Source organism: Suncus etruscus, chromosome 2 (genome assembly GCF_024139225.1).
Source record: "Suncus etruscus isolate mSunEtr1 chromosome 2, mSunEtr1.pri.cur, whole genome shotgun sequence".
In the NCBI taxonomy this organism is placed as follows: domain Eukaryota; kingdom Metazoa; phylum Chordata; class Mammalia; order Eulipotyphla; family Soricidae; genus Suncus; species Suncus etruscus.
In genome coordinates, this window is record NC_064849.1 from 139,817,346 (window position 1) to 139,842,790 (window position 25,445).

The 25,445-nt window shown below is 36.5% G+C and overlaps 1 protein-coding gene across 1 annotated transcript in view; it reads left to right on the plus strand.

Moving 5' to 3' along the window:
* XRCC4 (X-ray repair cross complementing 4) overlaps positions 1 to 25,445 on the plus strand; it is a 215,121-nt gene that overhangs the window by 74,125 nt on the left and 115,551 nt on the right. The gene's annotated exons all lie outside the window — the stretch shown is intronic.

Here is a 25,445-nt window from a genome sequence, read left to right on the forward strand (position 1 = left end):
GGCATCCCATATGATTTCCCCAAGCCATGAGCGAATTCTCAGCACATAGCCAGGAGTAACTCCTGAGCTTCACCAGGTATGGCCCAAAAAGCAAAAAGCAAAGGCAGGAGTTACTGTCTAAAAGATAAAAAAAGGGTGGCAGATTTTTGCATAGGTGCAGCAAAAGTTGGGGAAAATAGAAAAAAACCTTTGGTTCAAAAACAGGGGATCCTTACCCATGAAGCATCCTGCCATAAGATCAACTATAGGCTCAGGGCATACTAAGTTGTCTGACCCCAAAGTCTTCCCTCATGGTCCCAGGAAACATTCTTCTCAATCACGATTGTTGCTGGCAAGCTTCAGTAATTAGAGATCTTGGTTTTTGCACAGATCCTATGTTGAATTCGTAATGTCATGGAGAGTCTTCTGGTTTCATCTCACCTTTGGGTGGGGAGGCAGGGAAACCCACCTTGAAAAAAATGTATTGCTGTTTCCAAGTCAAATGAACCCACCTTGGATCAAGTCATTAACAGTGATGTGGTGTATGATGTTGATTGATTTGCTTATATTGTATCATCCTTGCATCCCTGGGTTGAAACCTACATTCTCATTAAGTATTGAGAGATTATATTTTTCCAGAAATCTGTCCATTTCTTCTAGGTTCTCTAGCTTAACTGAGTACAATTGTTCATAATATGCTCTCATGATGTCTTGGTTTTCTTGGGGTTCTGTTGTAATCTGTCCTCTTTCATTTATGATACTGTTTAGTTGAGTATTTTCCCTTTATTTCCATGTGAGTCTTGCTAGTTTTCTCTGTCTTAAGAAAGTGATCTGTTGAACTGATTGTATAAAAAGTGGGTAAAGGTATATATGCTTTAGAGGTTATTTTCCTAAACAACTTAAGTTATCTAATAATGATCATATTATTTCAAATTAGTTCACTCGCTTGTTCAATTGAATTTTGAGCTGTACATTTTCTAGGAGAACGAAGTGCTAATAATATGCGTGGAACTAAATTGAAATGTCTTCCTGCAGATGTTCCTGTGTTCATGCTATTTGGGAAAAAGGGGTTTGATGGGATGGACGTGAAGATCCCTCTTTCTGCACATACACAGACTTGAGATGCAGCACGGGACATAGCGTTAGCGATGGAACGTGGAAGTAGCTTAGGGAAGATGCTGTAGGCAGCACAGCCCACGTTTGAATGGAAGGACCAGAAGGTCCCTCTCTCCACACTCACACATAGATCTGAGATGAGGTGCAGGATGACAGGGGGTTCAGAGACAGCAGTGGGACATGGAAACTGCTTGAGAAAGACTTAATTTGTCAACTTTTAAAGGCCAATTCTTTTTTTTTTTAATATCTTTGTTTAAGCACCATGATTGCCAACATGTGTGGGCTTTAATTATAAAAAAATACACCCCCCTTCACCAGTGCAACATTCCCAACAACAAAGCTCCCATCTTCTTTCTCCCCCACCCTTGCCTGTATTCAAGATAGGCATACTATTTCACTACTATTGTCATGATAGTTGTCAGTGTAGTTATTTCTCTAACTGAACCCACAAGTCTTTGTGGTAAGCTTCATATCGTGGGCTGGTCCTTCCAGCCCTCATCTCTATTGCCTCTGTGTATTACTACAATAATATATTTTATTTCTTTTAAAACCCATAGATGAGTGATATTATTCTATGTATATCTCTCTCCCTCTGACTTATTTCACTCAGCATAATAGTTTCCATGTTCATCTATGTATAGGAAAATTTCATAACTTCATTTTTAGAGGTCAATGCTTAAATGTTTGTCAACTCCTCTAACAGTTTATTCAGTATTTTACTACTAAAATAAAGGCAAACCGTAGGATGCAGTTAGTAATTTCAATTTATGTGTGTGTCCTGTAGTATTTACTGATGAAAATGTAACATACTTCAGTAGTCTTGTCTTAAAAATATATAAAGGTCCTCAAACATATTTAATATGATAACTCATACTTTAAATAGCACTATGGTAAATTTTAAATGTAACTAGGAACTGGTTGTCTTAAATTACCTAATGTTTATTTTGGGTTAACATGTTTATTTTTATTTTTTATGTTTTTATTATTTTTCCCCTATTTTTTTTATTTAAACACCTTGATTACATACATGATTGTGTTTGGGTTTCAGTCATGTAAAGAACGCCACCCATCACCAGTGCAGCATTCCCACCACCAATGTCCCAAGTCTCCCTCCTCCCCACCTAACCCCTGCCTGTACTCTAAACAGGCTCTCCATTTCCCTCATACATTCTCATTATTAGTAAAGTTCAGAATGTAGTTATTTCTCTAACTAAACTCATCACTCTTTGTGGTGAGCTTCCTGAGGTGAGCTGGAACTTCCAGCTCTTTTCTCTTTTGTGTCTGAAAATTATTATTGCAAGAATGTCTTTCATTTTTCTTAAAACCCATAGATGAGTGAGACCATTCTACGTTTTTCTCTCTCTCTCTGACTTATTTCACTCAGCATAATAGATTCCGTGTACATCCATGAATAGGAAAATTTCATGACTTCATCTCTCCTGACAGCTGCATAATATTCCATTGTGTATATGTACCACAGTTTCTTTAGCCATTCATCTGTTGAAGGGCATCTTGGTTGTTTCCAGAGTCTTGCTATGGTAAATAGTGCTGCAATGAATATGGGTGTAAGGAAGGGGTTTTTGTACTGTATTTTTGTGTTCTTAGGGTATATTCCTAGGAGTGGTATAGCTGGATCATATGGGAGCTCGATTTCAAGTTTTTGGAGGAATCTCCATATCGCTTTCCATAAAGGTTGAACTAGACGGCATTCCCACCAGCAGTGGATAAGAGTTCCTTTCTCTCCACATCCCCGCCAACACTGTTTATTCTCATTCTTTGTGATGTGTGCCATTCTCTGTGGTGTGAGGTGGTATCTCATCGTTGTTTTGATTTGCATCTCCCTGATGATTAGTGATGTGGAGCACTTTTTCATGTGTCTTTTGGCCATTTGTATTTCTTTTTTGTCAAAGTGTCTGTTCATTTCTTCTCCCCATTTTTTGATGGGAATAGATGTTTTTTTCTTGTAAAGTTCTGTCAGTGCCTTGTATATTTTGGAGATTATCCCCTTATCTGATGGGTATTGGGTGAATAGTTTCTCCCACTCAGTGGGTGGCTCTTGTATCCTGGGCACTATTTCCTTTGAGGTGCAGAAGCTTCTCAGCTTAATATATTCCCATCTGTTAATCTCTGCTTTCACTTGCTTGGAGAGTGCAGTTTCCTCCTTGAAGATGCCTGTAATGTCCTGGAGTGTCTTGCCTATGTGCTGTTCTATATATCTTATGGTTTTGGGGCTGATATCGAGGTCTTTAATCCATTTGGATTTTACCTTCGTACATGATGATAGCTGGGGGTCTAAGTTCAATTTTTTGCAAGCATCTATCCAATTGTGCCAACACCACTTGTTGAAGAGGCTTTCTTTGCTCCATTTAGGATTTCTTGCTCCTTTATCAAAAATTAGGTGATTGTATGTCCGGGGAACATTTTCTGAGTATTCAAGCCTATTCCACTGATCGGAGGGCCTGTCCTTATTCCAATACCATGCTGTATTGATAACTATTGCTTTGTAGTACAGTTTAAAGTTGGGGAAAGTAATTCCTCCCATATTCTTTTTCCCAATGATTGCTTTGGCTATTCGAGGGTGTTTATTGTTCCAAATGAATTTCAAAAGTGTCTGATCCACTTGTTTGAAGAATGTCATGGGTATCTTTAGAGGAATAGCATTAAATCTGTATAATGCCTTGGGGAGTATTGCCATTTTGATGATGTTAATCCTGCCAATCCACGAGCACGGTATGCATTTCCATTACCGTGTGTCCTCTCTTATTTCTTGGAGCAGAGTTTTATAGTTTTCTCTGTATAGGTCCTTCACATTTTTAGTCAAGTTGATTCCAAGATATTTGAGTTTGTGTGGCACTATTGTGAATGGGGTTGTTTTCTTAATGTCCATTTCTTCCTTATTACTATTGGTGTATAGAAAGGCCATTGATTTTTGTGTGTTAATTTTGTAGCCTGCCACCTTGCTATATGAGTCTATTGTTTCTAGAAGCTTTTTGGTAGAGTCTTTAGGGTTTTCTAAGTAGAGTATCATGTCATCTGCAAACAGTGAGAGCTTGACTTCTTCCTTTTCTATTTGGATTCCCTTGATATCTTTTTCTTGCCTAATCGCTATAGCAAGTACTTCCAGTGCTATGTTGAATAGGAGTGGTGAGAGAGGACAGCCTTGTCTTGTACCAGAATTTAGAGGGAAGGCTTTTAGTTTTTCTCCGTTGAGGATAATATTTGCAGTTGGCTTGTGGTAGATGGCTTCAACTAGATTGAGAAAGGTTCCTTCCATTCCCATCTTGCTGAGAGTTTTGATCAAGAATGGGTGTTGGACCTTATCAAATGCTTTCTCTGCATCTATTGATATGATCATGTGGTTTTTATTTTTCTTGTTATTGATGTTGTGTATGATGTTGATAGATTTACGGATGTTAAACCAGCCTTGCATTCCTGGGATGAAACCTACTTGATCATAGTGGATGATCTTCTTAATGAGGCATTGAATCCTATTTGCCAGGATTTTGTTGAGGATCTTTGCATCTGCATTCATCAGCGATATTGGTCTGTAATTTTCTTTTTTTGTAGCATCTCTGTCTGGTTTAGGTATCAAGGTGATGTTGGCTTCATAAAATCTATTTGGAAGTGTTTCCGTTTGTTCAATTTCATGAAAGAGTCTTGCCAGGATTGGCAGTAGTTCCTCTTGGAAAGTTTGAAAGAATTCATTAGTGAATCCATCTGGGCCTGGGCTTTTGTTTTTCGGCAGACCTTTGATTACCATTCTAATTTCATCAATGGTGATGGGGGTGTTTAGATATGCTACATCCTCTTCCTTCAACCGTGGAAGATTATAAGAGTCCAAGAATTTATCCATTTCTTCCAGGTTCTCATTTTTAGTGGCGTAGAGTTTCTCAAAGTAGTTTCTGATTACCCTTTGAATCTCTCTCATATCAGTAGTGATCTCTCCTTTTTCATTCCTAATACGAGTTATCAAGTTTTTCTCTTTCTCTTTCTTTGTTAGGTTTGCCAGTGATCTATCAATCTTGTTTATTTTTTCAAAGAACCAACTTCTGCTTTCGTTGATCTTTTGGATGGTTTTTCTGGTTTCCACTTCATTGATTTCTGCTCTCAGCTTTGTTATTTCCTTCTGTCTTCCTATTTTTGGGTCCTTTTGTTGAGCATTTTCTAGTTCTATTAGCTGTGTCATTAGGCTACTCAGGTAAGCTCCTTCTTCCTTCCTGATGTGTGCTTGCAAAGCTATCAATTTTCATCTCAGTACTGCTTTTGCTGTGTCCCATAAGTTCTGATAGTTTGTGTCTTGATTGTCATTTGTTTCCAGGAACCTTTTGATTTCCTCCTTGATTTCATCTCGGACCCACTGGTTATTGAGTATGAGGCTGTTTAACTTCCAGGTGTTAAGGTTTTTCTTCTGAGTCCCTTTGGAATTCACAAATAATTTCAGAGCCTTGTGGTCAGCAAAGGCAGTCTGCAAAATTTCTATCCTCTTGATCTTATGGAGGTATGTTTTATATGCCAGCATGTAGTCTATCCTGGAGAATGTCCCATGTACATTGGAGAAGAATGTGTATCCAGGTTTCTGGGGGTGGAGTGTCCTATATATATCCACTAAGCCTCTTTCTTCCATTTCTCTCCTCAGGTCTAGTATATTCTTGTTGGGTTTCAGTCTGGTTGACCTATCCAGTGTTGACAAAGCCGTGTTAAGGTCCCCCACAATTATTGTGTTGTTATTGATATTATTTTTCAGATTTGTCAACAGTTGTATTAAATATTTTGCTGGCCCCTCATTCGGTGCATATATGTTTAGGAGAGTTATTTCTTCCTGCTCTACATACCCCTTGATTAATATAAAATGTCCATCTTTGTCCCTTAGAACCTTCCTGAGTATAAAGTTTGCATTATCTGATATTAGTATGGCCACTCCAGCTTTTTTATGGGTGTTGTTTGCTTGGATAATTTTTCTCCAGCCTTTTATTTTGAGTCTATGTTTGTTCTGACTATTCAGGTGCGTTTCTTGTAGGCAGCAGAAGGTTGGATTGAGTTTTTTGATCCCTTTAGCCACTCTGTGTCTCTTAACTGGTGCATTTAGTCCATTGACGTTGAGAGAAAGAATTGTCCTGGGATTTAACGCCATCTTTATTTCAAAATTTGGTGTGTCTTTTGGGTAGTCTTGTCTTAGATTAGGTCTTTCAGTTTTTCTCTTAAGACTGGTTTTGTGTCTGTGAAGTTTCTGAGCTGTTTTTTGTCTGTGAAACCATGTATTCTTCCGTCAAACCGGAAAGTGAGTTTTGCTGGGTATAGTATTCTGGGTGAAGCATTCATTTCATTCAGTCTTGTCACAATATCCCACCACTGCTTTCTGGCATTGAGTGTTTCTGGTGACAGGTCTGCTGTAAATCTCAGGGAAGCTTGCTTGAATGTAATTTCCCCTTTTGATCTTGCTGTTTTCAGAATTCTGTCTCTATCTGTGGGATTTGTCATTGTGACTAGGATGTGTCTTGGGGTGTTTTTTCTGGGGTCTCTTTTGGTTGGTACTCTTCGAGCATGTAGGATTTGATCACCTATATTCTTTAGCTCTGGAAGTTTCTCTTTAATGATGTTCTTTTTTTTTTTTTTTTTGGTTTTTGGGCCACACCCTCTGCCGCTCAGTGGTTACTCCTGGCTATGCGCTCAGAAGTTGCTCCTGGCTTCTTGGGGGACCATATGGGACACCGGGGGATCGAACCGCAGTCCGTCCTAGGCTAGCGCAGGCAAGGCAGGCACCTTACCTCCAGCGCCACCGCCCGGCCCTTTAATGATGTTCTTGACCATTGATTCTTCCTGGGAATTTTCTTCCTGGGTCTCTGGGACTCCAATGATTCTTAAGTTGTTTCTGTTGATCTTATCATAGACTTCTATTTTCATCTGTTCCAATTCTTTGACTAATTTTTCCATTGTCTGCTCATTTGCTTTAAGTTTTTTGTCCAATCTCTCCTGCTGTATGGAATTGTTATGTATCTCATCTTCCACAGCACCAAGTCTATTCTCAGCTTCTGACATCCTGTCCCAGAGCTTATCCATTTTGTCCTTCACTTCGTTTACTGACTTTTTCAGGCCTGTTAATTGATATGTTATTTCAGTTTGGAGTTTTGTGATTTCTGTCTTCATATTTTCTTGGTTCTTATTAGTGTTCTGTTCAACTCGATTCATGGTTTCTTTGAGTTCTTTGAACATATTCCATATTGCTAGTCTAAAGTCCTTATCTGAGAGGTTGATTAGTTGGTTGGCCATTATCTGGTCATCAGAATTGTCCTCTTCATTCTCTATGTCTGATGCTGGCCTGCGTTGTTTCCCCATTGTCACACTTGTATTTTGGGTTTTTCTACGTGTTGTGGTGGTATTCATTGGCTATATGATGTAGGCAGCACACTTCTCTGGCTCCGCCCTTTCTGGATGGGCTGACTTGTCTCTAGGGGAGGGGAGTCCTCCTTGGGTGAAGCCTCACACTGGATCAAATCTTAGGCCCAAGCATTCAACGGAGAAGACAGTCCGAGGAGGAATGCTTGCTTCTGTGTTATACCTCAGTTCTTAGTGTGATTTTTTCTTCTTGTTACGATGGTGTTCTTTTCTTAGAAAGAGCACACGGCCGCGTAGCGAAGCGGAGCGGCCGTGCTCTGCTGGAGCCTCTTTTTGCCCCACTCCCAAGAGTTTCACGCAAGAGGACAGTAGAGAAACATTTACAAGGAGCACTCACAGTTGGGCTCCATTGTTTTTGTTTTTGTTGCCAGAAATTGCTCCTGGCTTGGAGGATCATATGGGATGCCGGGGAATAGAACCAGGGTTTGTCCTAGGTTAGTGCATGCAAGGCAAATGCCCTGCTACTTGTGCCACCACTCCAGCCCCAACGTGTTCATTTTTAATGTTGTTTAGGTACCAGAGAGATAGTTAAGAGATTGCTAAGGCCCTTCCTTACCTTGAACAGGACTAACCCTGATTTAGTTCCCAGCACCTCATATATTGTCAGGATGAATCCTGAACACAGAGCCAGGGGTAAGCCCTGAGCCTTGCTTTGGGTGTATTTCCCAATCAAAAGTAAATAAATGATAGCTTAAAATGAACTTGTTTTTTGAAGATAGTTGTTTAGTTTACTTTGCTGTTAGGATAATTTCTACTGCAAGTGAAAAATAAAAACTCAACTATTATTAACAATAGAAGCTTATTATCTCACATAATAAGTTTGAATGTTTAGTCCTCCAGGACTAAAATATGACAGGAATAGCCAAATTTGGTTATTTATTTTATCGCTAAAGAAACAGGAACAGGGGGCTGGAGAGATATCATGAAGATGAGGCATTTGCCTTGCATGCAGAAGAACAGTGGTTCAAATCCCGGCTTTTCTTGTGGTCCTCCGACGTGCCAGGAGTGATTTCTGAGCGTAGAGTAAGGAGTAACCCCTGAGTGCTGCCGGGTGTGACCCCCCCCCCCAAAAAAAAACAGGAACAAGCAACAAGCTCTTTTTAGAGGTTATTAGACTATAAACCCCTCTAAAAGTGATTAAAATCTACTGAATCTTTCCGAGAATTCAAAACACTTCTTTTTTAAATAGTATTTTGATGCTTTCCATTGGACATAGATTTAGATCATTTGGAAGGCAATTTAGAGTAGTGCTACAGGATGAATGGGAACTTAAAGATAATAATTATATGAACCAAATTTGAGATAGGAGATGTTTACTCATACTATGATGCCCTCAAATTAAATGCATTCACAAATACTGTGATTACTACAAGGTGTATTAACTATGATTAAATACACTCACATGAACTTCTTTTTTAAATATTATTTTGGTGACAAAGTAATTTAAACATTTGAGGTTACTATAAGTGATATTGGTGATGTGATATGAGGAATGTTTCTGTTATTATTAACACCCAAGGCTATGATGGCTTCTGAAAAATAATATACTCTATTTAAATGAATGCCCAATGGTACTATTTTGGAAAAAAAATAGAGTACTTATAGGGAGATAAATTTGAATTGAGAAATATTTTATAAGAAATGAGAAAATACTTTCTTTGCTCTATTAAAATTAAATTACAGATAGCAAATTTCTAAATATGTTTTGGTTGCAGTGAATTTTTTCGTTAAATAAATTCAGAAAATTCTGAGTTAACTGAATTTAATGAATTTCTTTCATTTTAAACTTTTCTATGTTTAATATAGTAATTATTATGGATCTTAATCTTATGAACTGAGAAATTCATAATGCACCTTTCTTCATAATTCAACCTTTGCATCATTAGGAGGCAATTTATTTCTAACAGAGTGATATGAAAATTATATGAAGCTCAGAAAATATTTGATATACTTTGCTTTTTAATTTGCCCTTATATGATGGAATTAGTTTCATTAATTTTAAATTAGGGCTCTAACAAATAATAGGCACAGTAATTGGACTTTCTGTTTCATAGAGATGTTTTTAGTGTAATTAAATTGGAAATACACATAGGTGACATTAAACTAAAATTGTTAATACTACAAATGTTTATATTTAAAAATAATATATAAGCTAGTTTCCTTGATACTTGTTTTACATTATTAAAAAATCACAAATTTAGGGCCAGTTATAAAACTCAGTTGTAGAGAGCATTTTCTTTACATGTGTGAGAACCTTGGTGTGAACCCTGGCACCACACTAAAACTTACACAAATATAAAGTATTTTCTTTGAAAACCCTGATTTTTTTTAAATAATGTTTTTTCAACTACAGCTCAAGCATACACAGTAGTTCTTTCTCTTCTATATAGTAGGGCATAGCTTCCCAAATGAAATAAAATTAATCTTTGCTGTCATAGAGTTGAGATTCAAATGAATAGTTTTATTTTTAAAAATATGAGCAAAGTATGGTTTATTTGTTACAATTGCCATTGCAAAGATTAGTAATAATGAATACTTTAATTTTTAATATTTAATTGTTTTATAAGAAACAAGCTACTTTTACATTTTATTTGAAGCCCAAACATTAAAAAAGGGAAGATAAATAACACCTGCTATTTATGGAGAATCACACACACACACACACACACACACACACACACACACGTTTTAACTGCTGTCAATTGAAATGCCTTTCTCCACAATCATATCTTTCTACAATCTTATTCCTATAGCTCATGTTACAAAGCAACTGTTTGGCTATCCCAGTGATCAGTCACTTGGTAAATCAAAGAAAGAAGTGTATTGCCATAATATTATAAAATGATAGTGCTAAGAAGTTGGAATTTTTGTTTGTTTTTGCCTTTTGTGTCAACACCCAGTGGGCTTACAGGTTACTTCTAGCCCTATGCTCAGGAATCACTTCTGGGGATTTTGTCGGACTATATGGGATGCCAGAAATGGAATCCTGTTGTTTTCCATATTCAATAAAAACACTATATCTAAAAATAAACAACCAAACAAAAACGACACTACCTATTGCCTCGGTCCCAGTGCTATCAGTTTATTAGCAGTTTGGTTGTTGTTTTCCCTTCATGCATGGAACTTTTAAATATTTACAAACTTTAAGAACTTATCTGGGGCCAGAGCGGTGGTGCTAGAGGTAAGGTGCCTGCCTTGCAAGCGCTAGCCTAGGATGGACCACAGCGGTTTGATCCCCCAGTGTCCCATATGGTCCCCCCAAGCCAGGAGCTCATCATCTGAATATTACTGTGGATAAGATATCTGCCATTTGCTTCTTTAGTCAGGTGAAAGCAAGGTATCAAGAATATATGTGAAAGTATTTGTACTCTAGTGCATAATGCCTAATATCCTTTCACAAAACGCACAAAATTCTTCTGACATTACTGGTGGTATAAGAGAAAGGCTACTTGAGCTGCTATTGGGGTTTTCCAGATCTACTCAATGCAGTATCAGTGGGTTCATGGAATGTTGAGGATTTAACCTTGAATCTTTTTTTTTTTTTTTTTTTTTGGTTTTTGGGCCACACCCGGTAACGCTCAGGGGTTACTCCTGGCTATGCGCTCAGAAGTCGCTCCTGGCTTGGGGGACCATATGGGACGCCGGGGGATCGAACCGCGGTCCGTCTCCTAGGCTAGCGCAGGTAAGGCAGGCACCTTACCTCCAGCGCCACCGCCCGGCCCCTAACCTTGAATCTTGACATGCAAAGCATGTGCTTGACTATTTTAAACCACATTCATAGCCCCTCACTATTACTTTTATAAGTAGATACTTAACGATTTTAAGGAAATGTTTACAGTTTTCTTATGTTCTTTATTCTTTGTGTTCTAAAAGTTGGTAAATTGATTTTGTGGTTTTCTTGCATCACTAAGAACACTGCTTTGCACATAGGATTTTTTGACATTTGTTTGTTACATATGAATGGATGTCTTTTAGTATGAGTATATATTTTAAATGAACATAAGTACAGTGTAAATTAAGTTATTTTTTAACTTTTATTTTATTTAAATTTTTATTTATTTATTTATTTAATTTCATCTGCCATATTGTGCAAATACTCTTAGCAAAATGTTGACAAATTTGGAACTTTATGGTTATTATGGTTATTATCTGGCATAGCATCAATACTGCCTAAGAGTTTATTTTAGCATCGTTGTATTGCTAAACAAAGCTTAGCAGCTATGACTGTTATTTGGCGCAATTTCCTACCTATTCCAGAAGGATAAAGTATGGCTTATGTTAGATGTTTTTCTCTAAGCTTCATAACACTTATTTAAACATTGTGTTATATCCAAATTAGCCTAAAAGACTCTATTCATTCTGTTTCTTTGGCTGGTGTGCCACTTACTCACAGATTCATTGACAATGATTGATTATAAACAGCCTGAGAGACCCACTTACATGGATTCGTCATTTGTTACAGTTTAAATGAGTCACAATTCCCTCTGCTGTTGCACTTTACAACATGTAATAAGGTGTTTTTAATGACTTTCCCTGCAAACTATACTCCTTTCATCTGCAGGTCAGCTTAGTTTAAATCTCCATTTTGCTGGACATCACCCCCAAGAAAACTTTTAGCCCTCATTATTCTTTTCATCTCATGAAACCATATCCTACAATATTTTAAAAGCCACAGTGCAAACTAATTATGCCTCAATAAAATATTTTCAGGATAAAATTTACAGTAGTCTACAGCTGCTCACAAAAATGAAATTAAAATATTTCTACATTACTGATATACTTGATTTTATTCCCCCTTTCTTCCCTTTGTTATTGTTTCCATAACCAAAAAGGCACAAGATCTTAGTTGTGTTTCCCAGTAAGGATTTCTACAACAATGGTACTTGCACAAATGCTTTACAAAAGTCAAGCTTTGTTAGTTTGGTGCTCGTGTACATTTTTGTTGTGTTTGTCATGGCCACTTCTAGTTGTGCTGCTCACTGTTTTCTCACCAGGAGTCATCCCCTTGGCTTTGGTGCTTGTATTTTTTAGCTGTAGTATTCACTGTAGTTATCACACTTTACTGGTGGTACTTGCACACATCTAGTTTAGGTACGCAGAAATTACTTGTTATTGTATTTTCCAGGGATCTTTAATAGCAGAACCAAAGGGGTTATGTGAATTACTATGTTTAGCATCAGAACCAAACTCATAGTACATTTTTGCATTGATTCCTGGGCCTGCTGATGCTTTTTTTATTTTTTTCAGTCAAAAAATGTATTAAACTATCATGATTGACAATAATATTAGGATTTTGATTTACATTGCTACTTAACCACATCCATCATGAGAGTTGACAATATCTCTTTTATCTCTATCTCTAGATTCCTTCTCAGGGCTCCCCAGCTTTCATTGGCAGCCTCAGTTCTGTTATCAACTTCTTTTTATTTATTTTTTATTGATCACTCTCTATACCTTTTGTATTTTTATACTCCACGTAAGAGTAAGATCACTTGTTTTTTGTCTTCTCATCCTGACTCACTTTGCTTAGCATGATATCTTCCAGCCCTTCTCCAGTTGTAGCAAAATGCAAGATTTTATCTTTTCTTTGTATTCTTTTGTGTGTACATACAGTGGTTCTTTACTCACATATCTGTTCTGATACTTGTGTTGTTCCCAGGTTTTGGCTATTGTCAATAACTCTGTAATCAGCATAGGTATACATATACCTGTGAATGCATTTTAATGCAAAACACATGCTACCAATACAGTAAGCTATGGCCATACTTAACGAGTCCTTTAAAAAGAGGATAAAACTATGACTTATTCATCTTTGCTTCTAACCACCAATCTAGCATGTATTATTAATAGTCAACTTGTTATTTATTTATTTTTGGTTTTGGACCACAACCAGTGATGATTAGGGTGTATTTCTGGCTCTATACATAGGAATCTCTGCTAGTGGACATTTTAGGACCCTATAGTCTCAAGGATTAAACTTTGATTAGCTACATGCAAAGCAAGCACCTTACATGTAGTATTGTTGCTCTGGATCTAATATTTGACTTTATAAAAATTGTCTTTATTTGTATAAATATGTGTGAAAAATGTTAGCCAAATTGTGTGCCACAATTGTGTTCAGTAATAAAAGCTAAAAAACAAGAATGTGACTGCACTGCCACTTAATTATCAGTTGGCTTAGGACTTTCATCTGATACTGCTGGTTCAGTTTGGGGTTAAGGACCAAATGTGGATTTTTGTCTAAATCCATCTATATATCTACTGTCCTTATTTAGCAAAACTTTACCTAAACTTTGATGCTTATAATTTTAATGAAATCTTGTTCAATAGCAAGGCTATTGAGTCTTCCAAGATTTTGTTCAGAGGAATAATGGAAATGAATTGCATTGATTTTTATACTACTTTGGGTTAGGTGCTTTATTAGTGCTTCATGGAATTTTAACTTATCGTCAGTTTGAGGTTTCTTACTTGTCCAAAATAACTTATTTGTTCAAAATAACTTCTTTTTTTGCATTGTTTTTCTTTATTTAAACATCTTGATTACAAATATGATTGTGATTAGGTTTCAGTCATGTAAAGAATACCCTTCACCAGTGCAACATTCCCACTACCAATGTCCCAAATCTCCCTTCATCCCACCCCACCCCCACCTGTTCTCTAGACAGGCTTTCCAGGTCCCTCATTTATTCACATGATTACGGTAGTTCTCTGTGTAGTTATTTCTATAACTGCTCTCACCACTCTTTGTGGTGAGCTTCATGAAGTGACCTGGAAGTTTCAGCCCTCTTCTCATTGTCTCTGAGGATTGTTGCAAAGATGACTTTTATTTTTCTTAAAACCCATAGATGAGTGAGACTATTCTGCTTCTCTCTCTCCCTCTGACTTATTTCACTCAGCATGATATACTCCATGTACATCCATGTATAGGAAAATTTCATGACTTCAATCTCCTGACGACTGCATAATACTTCATTGTGTATATGTACCACAGTTTCTTTAGCCATTCGTCTGTTGAAGGGCATCTTGGTTGTTTCCAAAGTTTGGCTATTGTGAATAGTGCTGCAATAAATATAGGTGCGAGGAAGGGGTTTTTGTATTGTATTCTTGTGTTCCTAGGGTATATCCCTAGGAGTGGAATAGCTGTTCAAAGAAACTAATATATTGTTTAAAATTAAACAAGTTTGAGAAACAACTAAAGTTTGTGGTTACTTGTTCTTGTGATTTAATTATTCCCCTTTTGTATTCAGACTCTTTACTATCAATTAAGCACCAGACTTGTGAGTAAATATAGGTCACTTAATATAGGTGAATCTGATGTAAAGAACACAGAAATTAGATTGGAGAGATACCTCAAAGGGATGGATGCTTGCTGCAGGAACTTCTGGTTTTATCCCTGGCATTGCAAGGTGCCTCAACCACACCCTCTCAGCACAGTGCCAAAATATACCCAAGCACTACCATATATGTTACCCAAAATACAATATTGGGGGTGGGTGGAAAAAATACAATATTAAAATAAAAATACTTTGTGACTTATGCTAGAAAATATATTGATTCATTTAAAATTGAATGAACAAAAAGGATCAATCTGTAAAACACTTTATAGTTTAATAAGCTGATGTTAATGTAATGTTAGTAATTTTTTTCAATTTTGCCTTGTATAATTATTGTGTCTGTGATAGGCAAATTGAAGTTCCTGATTATGTGTTTTCTCTAGAAGAGAATGGTGACTATGGTAATAGAAGCTATTAATAGATTTTAAAAGTATTGACGTTAAACTTCTTTAAGTGTATTTCAGATATTATATGTGAATAGGGGAAGAAAGGGCTCTGCTAATAGAAATGCAGACTTGTCCAGCCTATTTGGAAAACTATAAGGACATTTGTCAAAAAACTAGAAATTTGATTCCTATAAGATCCAGCAATACCACTCCTAAAATCTATCTACCTAGGAACACAAAAACAAAACTGCCCTCTGCACTCCTTTATTCAGCACAGCACTATTTACAATAGCCAGAGTCTAGAAACAGTCCAGGTGCCCAACAGCAGTTGAGTGCCTAAAGAAACAGTGGTACTTCTACACAATGTAATACTATGCAGCCGTTAAGAAAAATGAAGTGTGAAATTTATACATAGATGAACATTGAGACTTTTATATTAGTGACATGAGCAAAAGGAAAGGGATAAATTTAGAATAATCTCATTTATTTGTGAGATATAGAAAAACAAGATAGTATGGTAATATCCAAAGACAATAGAGACAGCAGAGTTTAGGAGGTCCACCCCAGGTTAGACAAACAAAGAACAGTGAATGCATCCAGAGTAAAGATGGGTCTACTAGGACAATGATAGTTGGAACTGACTGCTCTGTACAAGAACTCAGCACTGAAAGTGAAGAAAGAGGCAAGTCACCCCTCCATTAACACTAGTATAAAGCACAGTGTCAGAGGAGAGAGAGGGAGGGAGGGAGGGACAGAGAGGGAGGGAGGGAGGGAGGGAGGGAGGGAGAGAGAGAGAGAGAGAGAGAGAGAGAGAGAGAGAGAGAGAGAGAGAGAGAGAGAGAGAGAGAAAGAGAGAGAGAGAGAGAGAGAGAGAGAAGAGAAAGCAATTTGCCTGCCTTAGAGCAAGGTGGGGGTGGGTGGGAGGTGCAAGGGAAATGGGAAGAGTGCACTGGTGAAGGATGGTGTACATTGTATGATTGAAACCCAACAACAAACAATTTTGTAATCACAGTGCTTAAATAAATAATAAAAAGAAGAAAACTTAACTGTATCACAGAAACTCAGTCAATACTTATTTTATATGTGTGCATATCCATCTAGGGAATGTATGACCTAGATTAATAAGCCTTATCTAGCCAGTTTACCTGCTCATTGTGCATCATTTTATTGTCATTTTCATTATATTATATATTATATTGTACTTTTATTATATTTCAGCCATTGTACAATTTCTCTGGCTCTTGACTTACTATTTAAACTAATGACTTATCCTTATTTGGGCCATTTCATCTAGAGTTACTCTGGGTCATATATTGGCAATTCATTACCTAAAGAGTTAGTCACTGAAAGTTCTCCTGTATAATTCTTTAAAAGTGTTATTAAAAATATGTGCGAAAATTTTTTTATTTGTACAAATTTACCAAAATCTTTTCTGATCTCTGTTGAAAAGAAATATAGGTTTAAGTAAATTAGAACATAGTAAAAGAGAGAATGAAATTAACAAAAAAAACCCTTAAACCCTTATGAAGGAAATGCTATGAAATATTTTAAGCTCACAGAAATTTATACATAATTCTTATGGATTTGAATCATATGAATTCAACAGTGAAAGCTTTCTGTTGAATACAAGAATTTGATGACATAAGTTATAGGAATTAACCTTTTAGTTTGTAACTTAAAAATAAACAACCATAAGTCTTTGTTTTTTCCATGGAGAGGATACTCAATGAGTGACTTAGGTTATCTTGTGTGTCTGTGGTAAGAGAAGCCAAAAAGAAAGCTGAGAAACAGTTAGTCATGCAATAATTCATTCAGCAGTAATGTGAATTATTGATTTATTAGAAAAAATATCTGTGCTCTAACCTATTTTTTTAGCTATCACAAATAAACTAATAATAACATCACTCTGAACAAAGCATGTAGACATTCATGCAAACTTCCTTTTCTAAAAGCCAATACAGTGAAAGTCAGACTTAGTGAGGAAAACTGGCATTAGGATAATGCAAAACGTCATCTTTGGAATTCAATATTCTGTGGGCCACTAGATACAAAGCACAGACTTCAGTGGCTACAGGTACATTATTTGAAAATGTTATATGTACGGGGAGTGGATGGGCTGTATAGTCCGGAACTGGTGTCATCTTTATTTTATATATATATATATATAATCTTTATTAGATTGCATAGAATGTGTATAGCTATACATCAATTGGTGAGAAAAAAGATCTATGAATCAGTAATAATATTGAAGCTTTGGCAAAACAAAACATTAACCTTAAAAAAGTAGTTTTTTAGTATTAAAATGTGAGAGGCTTACTTGCTAGAGACCTACGTTTACCAGGTAGTTTAACTCTGGGATATATTGGATTGTTGGTGGTATAGCCCATAGTGTCACGCTATTGCAACTTTGAGGACCTAGGGAAGCCAACACATATTTATTCTCTTGTCTGAACTGCTACTGGAAGCCAACACATATGTATTCTCTTGTCTGAACTGCTGCTGCCAAGTTCCTGAAGTTCTGTCAGCTGAGAGCCACCTTTCACAATAATGGTTTTTGTAAAGGGCCCTACTTTCTGGATGCATTAAATCAAATGAAACTTGAAATTTATCCCACTGCTTCCCCACGCAGTATTTCAGCCATTGTGCGTTAATTGGTAGTAATTCCTCTCTTTTTTCTTAAGTTTTAGAAATGGTGCAAGACACATTATCATACAAAAAGGCTAATTTTAACATAAAGTGGTGAGCATTCTGGAGATGCAACCTCAGTTTTTTAAAAGCTCTAGTTAACATTAACTTCTCTTCTGCTAGATATAAAAGTTTGCCAATTTATTTGGCATACCTCTGCTCTTTTTTTCCTTTCCTTGTTTCTGTTACTTATACTTAACCAGTCTCATTTTCTGCATCCTTCTTTTTCATAAACACTCCAGTCAAGCCACATTCCTTGTCATTACCTTTTGAATATGTGCCATTCATTTTTAATTATTCAAGTTCTTTCTTGTGACTGAAGTGCACGTGTATAATCTAGTAAAGTTAATATGATTTGATTTTTTTTTTGTTAAAGCAAAAACTAGTTGTTGCACTTAAAAATATGTTTTTACAAACAGCAACATTTTGGAAGTAATTTGACTCTTTGGAATAATTCTGACCCTACCTGTTGTAAGGTAGCAGCTTTGCTTATTTGAATCATTTTTTAAGGGATCCAGTATCAGAATATAAATGAACTTTTCAGAATTGTGATGGAATGAGTGGATCTTAAAGTATTTTATTCGGTAGATTTTCTGTGGATATTTGAAAAGGAATGCCTTAATCACTAGAGAAAATGTATTTTAACTGCCATTTTTATAGACTATTTGGAAAGTTACTTCTCTTATGCCTTTTGTGCTCATTTATAAAAGATGATGGTGTTAATATGTTCTTCACTAGATTGAAGGCTAAAAAAATTTGTATAACCTATAGTGATATGTCTAGCACCTATATTTTTTAAATGGTTGCTATTTCAAAAAAAGGATCACAAGGAAAGTTTAAGGAGAATGGTCAACTGTGTACAAATATCAAGTGACTTAGACAATCATAAACTGCATAAAATAAGAATTAAAATACAAACTTCTTTTAGAATGTGATAGATGTGTGCCTGAAAAACCACTTTTGCTACAAACTTGTACACTAAAAGCAGTAGGAGTTTTGGTGAAAAATTAAGGTTTGTGGAGACCACAAAAATGTCTAACTTTACATTGTAACTTTTAGTCCTCTAGTACATTCCTAACTAAATATTATATATAGTAACTTTTAAATCTCTAGACACATTTGCATACGGCATTAGATTATATCAGCTTTGTATCATAATTCTGTTCAAAACCTAGAAAGATATACAGAATGTATGTGATTATAGCAGTTTCCTCAAAATTAAACATCTGTTTCAAGAGACAGCAAGATATTTATTTACAATTTTTTTCAACTGTAGTTTTGTCAAAGAGCTTAAGTTTTGAAAAATGTAGTTTTTTTTTCAGCAATACCAGCTTTTGTTTATACTGAAGGGAATAGATATAGAATTTTTAGCCATTTACCTCTTTTTGTATTAGGTTTTTATACATTGCGAAGATTTTTAATTGGGATCAAATTTTAGACCTGATTACTTTAAAATGCTAGAAAAATATTGGTATGAATCAGTAGGACATCCCAAATCCACATTACATTAATATTAATAGTAACAAAATAAATCTTTTATAAAAAATGTGTATTTTCAGAATATACTGTGATTGTAATAAGAATTAATATACTATATATTTACTATATATACATATATAGTATACTCTACACTGCATATACTATATATTTACTGTACGAATGAAGTTCTCCTAAAATGTTTTGAATTAAATTATTTATAAACAGTGAAGGACAAAATATCAAGCATATTTCCATTTTTGCTTGCATATCAAATACTTCTTTGCTTGTATATTCAAACATTTTAAGAGTAATGTAACGGTTTAGATACATTTATGACTCCTGTTACTATTTCTTTTCTTTTATAATTATCTTTATTTAAACACCGTGATTACAAATATGATTATAGTTGTATGACTACAGTCATGTAAAGAACACCCCCTTTACCAGTGCAACATTCCCACCACCAATTTCCCAGAACTAACCTCCTCCCCCCATCACAACTGTTCTCGAGACAGGCTTTCTACTTCCCTCATTCATTCACATTGTTATGATAGTTTTCAGTGTAGTCATCTCTCCAACTGCACTCATCACTCTATGTGATGAGCTTCATGTCATGAGCTGTACCTACCAGCCCTCATCTCTCTTGTCTCTGAGATACTGTCATAAAATGTCTTTCATTTTTCGTAAAACCCATAGAGTGAAACCATTCTACGTCTTTCTCTCACCCTCTGACTTACTTCACTCAGCATAATAGATTCCATGTACATCCATGTACATGAAAAATTCATGACTTCATCTCTCCTGACGGCTGCATAGTATTCCATTGTGTATATGTACCACAGTTTCTTTAGCCATTCGTCTGTTGAAGGGTATCTTGGTAGTTTCCAGAGTCTGGCTATTGTAAATAGTGCTGCAATGAATATAGGTGTAAGGAAGGGATTTTTGTATTGTATTTTTGTGTTCCTCAGGTATATTACTAGGAGTGGTATAGCTGGATCATACGGAAGCTCAATTTCTAGTTTGTGAGGGAATCTCCATATTGCTTTCCATAAAGGTTGTACTAGATGGCATTCCCACCAGCAGTGAAAAAAGAGTTCCTTTCTCTCCACATCCCCGCCAGCACTGCTTGTTTTCCTTTTTTGTGATGTGTGCCAATCTCAGTGGCGTTGGTGGGACCTCATAGTAGTTTTGATTTGCATCTCCCTGAGGATTAGTGATGTTGAGCATCTTTTCATGTGCCTTTTGGCCATTTGCCTTTCTTCTTTTTCAAAGTGTCTGTTCATTTCTTCTCCCCATTTTTTGATGGGGTTAGTTGTTTTTTTTTCTTGTATACTTCTGTCAGTACCTTGTAAATTTTGGATATTAGTCCTTTATCTGATGAGTATTGGGTGAATAATTTCTCCCACTCAGTGGGTGGTCTTTTTATTCTGGGCACTATCTCCTTTGAGATAGAGAAGCTTCTCACCTTAATATAGTCCCATCTGTTTATCTCTGCTTCCACTTGTTTGGAGAGTGCTGTCTCCTCCTTAAAGATGCCTTTATTCTAAATGTCCTGGAGTGTTTCACCTACATGTTGTTCTCTGTACCTTATAGTTTCAGATCTGATATCAAGGTCTTTAATCATTTGGATTTTACCTTTGTACATGGTGTTAGCTGAGGGTCTGGGTTTGCTTTTTTGCAAGTGGCTAACCAGTTGTGCCAAGACCACTTGTTGAATAGGCTTTCCTTGTTCCATTTAGGATATCTTGCTCCTTTATCAAAAACTATGTGGTTATATGTCTGAGGAACATTCTCTGAGTACTCAAGCCTATTCCACTGATCTGAGGGTCTGTCTTTATTCCAAAACCATGCTGTTTTTATAACTATTGCTTTGTAATACAGTTTAAAATTGGGGAAAGTAATGCCTCCCATATTCCTTTTCCCAAGGAGTGCTTTAGCTATTCGAGGTTGTTGTTCCAAATGAATTTCAGAAGTGTTTGATCCGCAACTTTGAAGAATGTCATGGGTATCTTTAGAGGAATCGTGTTAAATCTGTACAACACTTTTGAAAGTATTGCCATTTTAATGATGTTGATCCTGCCAATCCATGAGCAGGGTATGTGTTTCCATTTCTGCGTGTCCTCTCTTATTTCTTGGAGCAGTATTTATAGTTTTCTTTGTAAGGTCCTTCAAATCTTTAATCAGGTTGACTCCAAGATATTTGAGTTAGTGTGGCCCTAATGTGAATGGGATTGTTCTCTTAATGTCCATTTCTTGCCTATCATTATTAGTGTATAAAAAGGCCAATGATTTTTGTGTGTTAATTTGGTAGCATGCCACTTTGTTATATGAATCTATTATTTTTAGAAGCTTTTTGGTGGAGTCTTTAGGGTTTTCTAAATAGAGTATCATGTCATTTGCAAGCAATGAGAGCTTGACTTTTTCCTTTTCTATCTGTTTTCCCTTGATATATTTTTTTTTTTTGCCTAATCACTATAGCAAGTACTTCCAGTACTATGTTGAATAGGAGTGGTGAGAGAGGACAGCCTTGTCTTTTATTTATTTATAATTTTTTTGGTTTTTGGGCCACACCCATTTGTCGCTCAGGGGTTACTCCTGGCTATGCGCTCAGAAATTGCCCCTGGCTTGGGGGGACGATATGGGAAGCCGGGGGATCGAACCACGGTCCGTCTTACGCTAGCGCTTGCAAGGCAGACACCTTACCTCCAGCGCCACCTTCCCACCCCGACAGCCTTGTCTTGTACCAGAATTTAGAGGGAAGGCTTTTAGTTTTTCTCCATTGAGGATAATATTTGCCACTGGCTTGTGGTAGATGGCTTTAACTATATTGAGAAAGGTTCCTTTTATTCATATCTTGCTGAGAGTTTTCATCAAGAATGGGTATTGAACCTTATCAAATGCTTTTTCTGCATCTATTAATATGACCATGTGATTTTTATTTTTCTTGTTGTTTATGTTGTGTATTATGTTGATAGATTTACGGATGTTAAACCATCCTTGCATACCTGGGATGAAACCTACTTGATCAAAGTGAATGATCTTCTTGATGAGGCACTGGATCCTCTTTGCCAGGATTTTGTTGAGAATCTTTGCATCTGTGTTCATCAGGGATATTGGTCTGTTTTTCTTTTTTGGCAGCATCTCTATCTGGTTTTGGTATGAAGGTGATGTTGGCTTCATAAAAGCTATTTGGAAGTGTTCCTGTTTTTTCGATTTCATAAAAGAGCCTGGCTAGGATTGGTAGTAGTTCTTGAAAGGTTTGAAAGAATTCATGCGTGAATTCATCAGGCCCTGGGCTTTTCTTTTTGGGCAAATTTTTTTTTTTTTTTTGGTTTTTGGGCCACACCCGGTGACGCTCAGGGGTTACTCCTGGCTATGCGCTCAGAAGTCGCTCCTGGCTTGGGGGACCATATGGGACGCCGGGGGATCGAACCGCGGTCCGTCTCCTAGGCTAGCGCAGGTAAGGCAGGCACCTTACCTCGAGCGCCACCGCCCGGCGCAAATTTTTGATTACGGTTTTAATTTCCTCTATCGTGATGGGGATGTTTAGATATTCTACATCTTCTTTATTCAATCGTGGAAGGTTATATGAGTTCAAAAATTTATCCATTTCGTCCAGGTTCTCATATTTAGTGGCATAGAGTTTCTCAAAGTATTCTCTGAATACCCTTTGAATCTCTGCAGTATCTGTAATGATCTCCCCCTTTTCATTTCTAATACACATTATCAAGTTTCTCTCTTTTGCTTTGTGAGTTTTGCCAATGGTCTATCAATCTTGTTTATTTTTTCAAAGAACCAACTTCTGCTTTCGTTGATCTTTAGGATTGTTTTTTGGGTTTCCATTTTATTGATTTCTGCTCTCAGCTTTGTTATTTCCTCCTGTCTCCCTATTTTTAGTTTCTTTTGTAGATTATTTTCTAATTCTATAAGCTGTGTCATTAAGCTTTTCCTGTATGCTCCTTTTTCCTGATGTGTGCTTGCAAAGCTATAAATTTTCCTCTCAGTACCGCTTTTACTGTATCCTGTAGGTTCTGATAGTTTGTGTTTTCACTGTCGTTTTTTCCAGGAAATTTTTGATTTCTTCTTTGATTTCATCTCGGACCAATGGTTGTTCAGTAGTAGACTGTTTAATTTCCAGGTGTTAAATTTTTTCTTCTGTGTCCCTTTGTAGTTTACATCTAACTTCAGAGCCTTGTGGTCAACAAAGGTAGCCTGCAAAATTTCTATCTTCTTCATTTTATGGAGGTATGTTTTATGTGCCAGCATGTGGTCTATCCTGGAGAATGACCTGTGTAAGTTGGAAAAGAATGTGTATCCAGGTTTCTGAGGATGGAGTGTCCTATATATATCTGCTAGGCCTCTTTTTTCCATTTCTCTTTTCAGGTCTAGTATTTTTTTGTTAGGTTTCAATTTGGTTGACCTATCAAGTGTTGACAAGCCTGTGTTGAGGTCTCCCACAATTACTGTGTTATTATTGATATCCTTTTTCGGATTTGTCAACAATTGTATTAAATACTTTGCTGGTCACTCATTGGGTGCGTATATGTTTAGGAGAGTGATTTTTTCCTGCTGTACATATCTCTTGATTAGTACATAATATCCATCTTTGTCCCTTACAACTTTTCTGAGTATAAAGTTTGTGTCATCTGATATTAGTATGGCCATCCTCGCTTTTTTAAGGGTGTCGTTTGCTTGAATGATTTTCCTCCAGCCTTTGATTTTGAGTCTATGTTTGTTCTGACTATTCATGTGTGTTTCTTGTAGGCAGCAGAAGGTTGGCTTCAGTTTTTTTGATCCATTTCGCCACTCTGTGCCTCTTAAAGGGTGCATTTAGTCCATTGACATTGAGAGAAATGATTGTCATGGGATTTATTGCCATCTTTGCATAGAAGTTTGGTGTGTTTTTTGTTCTGTCTTGTCTTTAGAATAGATCTCTCAGTTTTTCTTTTAAGGCTGGTTTTGAGTCTGTAAAGTTTTTGAGCAGTTGTTTATCTGTGAAGCCGTGTATACTTCCTTCAAACCTGAAAGTGAGTTTTGCTGGGTGCAGTATTCTTGGCGAAGCATTTATTTCATTGAGTTTTGTCACTGTATCCCACCACTGCCTTCTGGCCTTGAGTGTTTCTGGTGACAGGTCTGCTGTAAATTTCAAGGATGCTCCTTGGAATGTAATTTCCCTTTTTGATCTTGCTGCTTGCAGTATTCTATCTCTATCTGTGGGATTCATCATTGTGACTAGGATGTGTCTTGGGGTGTTTCTCCTGGGGTCTTTTTTAGCTGATACTCTTTGGGCATGCAGGATTTGGTCACATGTTTTCTTTAGCTCTGGTAGTTTCTCTGTGATGATGTTCTTGACTGTTGATTCTTCCTGGAGATTTTCTTCTTGGGTCTCTGGGACTCCAATGATTCTTAAGTTGTTTCTGTTGAGCTTATCAAAGACTTCTATTTTCATCTGCTCATATTCTTTGAGTAATTTTTCCATTGTCTGATCGTTTGATTTAACACTTTTTTCCAATCTCTTCTGCTGTGTAAAGTTGTTATGCATCGCATCTTCCAGTGCACTAATTCTATCCTCAGCTGCTTTTAACATGTGGGAAGCTTATCCATTAAGTTCTTCAATTCGTCTACTGAGTTTTTCAGACCTGTTATTTGACCTGATATTTCAGTTTGGAGTTTTCTGATTTCTATCTTCATATTCTCTTGGTTTTTATTAGTGTTCTGATCTATACTTTATTTGAGTTCTGTGAGCATCCTCCATATTTCTTCTCTAAACTCCATTTCTGAAAGACTGCTTAGGTGGTTGGCCATTGTTGGGTCATCAGAGTTTCCATCTTCATTATGGCTGAAGTTGGTCTGCATAGTTTACCCATTGTCATGCTTATGCTGTGGGTTTTTCTATGTGTTGTGGTGGTATTCATTGGCTAGGTGGAGTTCCTCTTTACAGGCATATGATTTTTTTCTCTATATCACTAACAAACATTTCTGTTCTTCATAACAATTGCTTTTCAGTATAAACTAGATTCATATTTATTTTTTTGTATAACAGGATTTCTCCAACACATTTATGTATTCACTC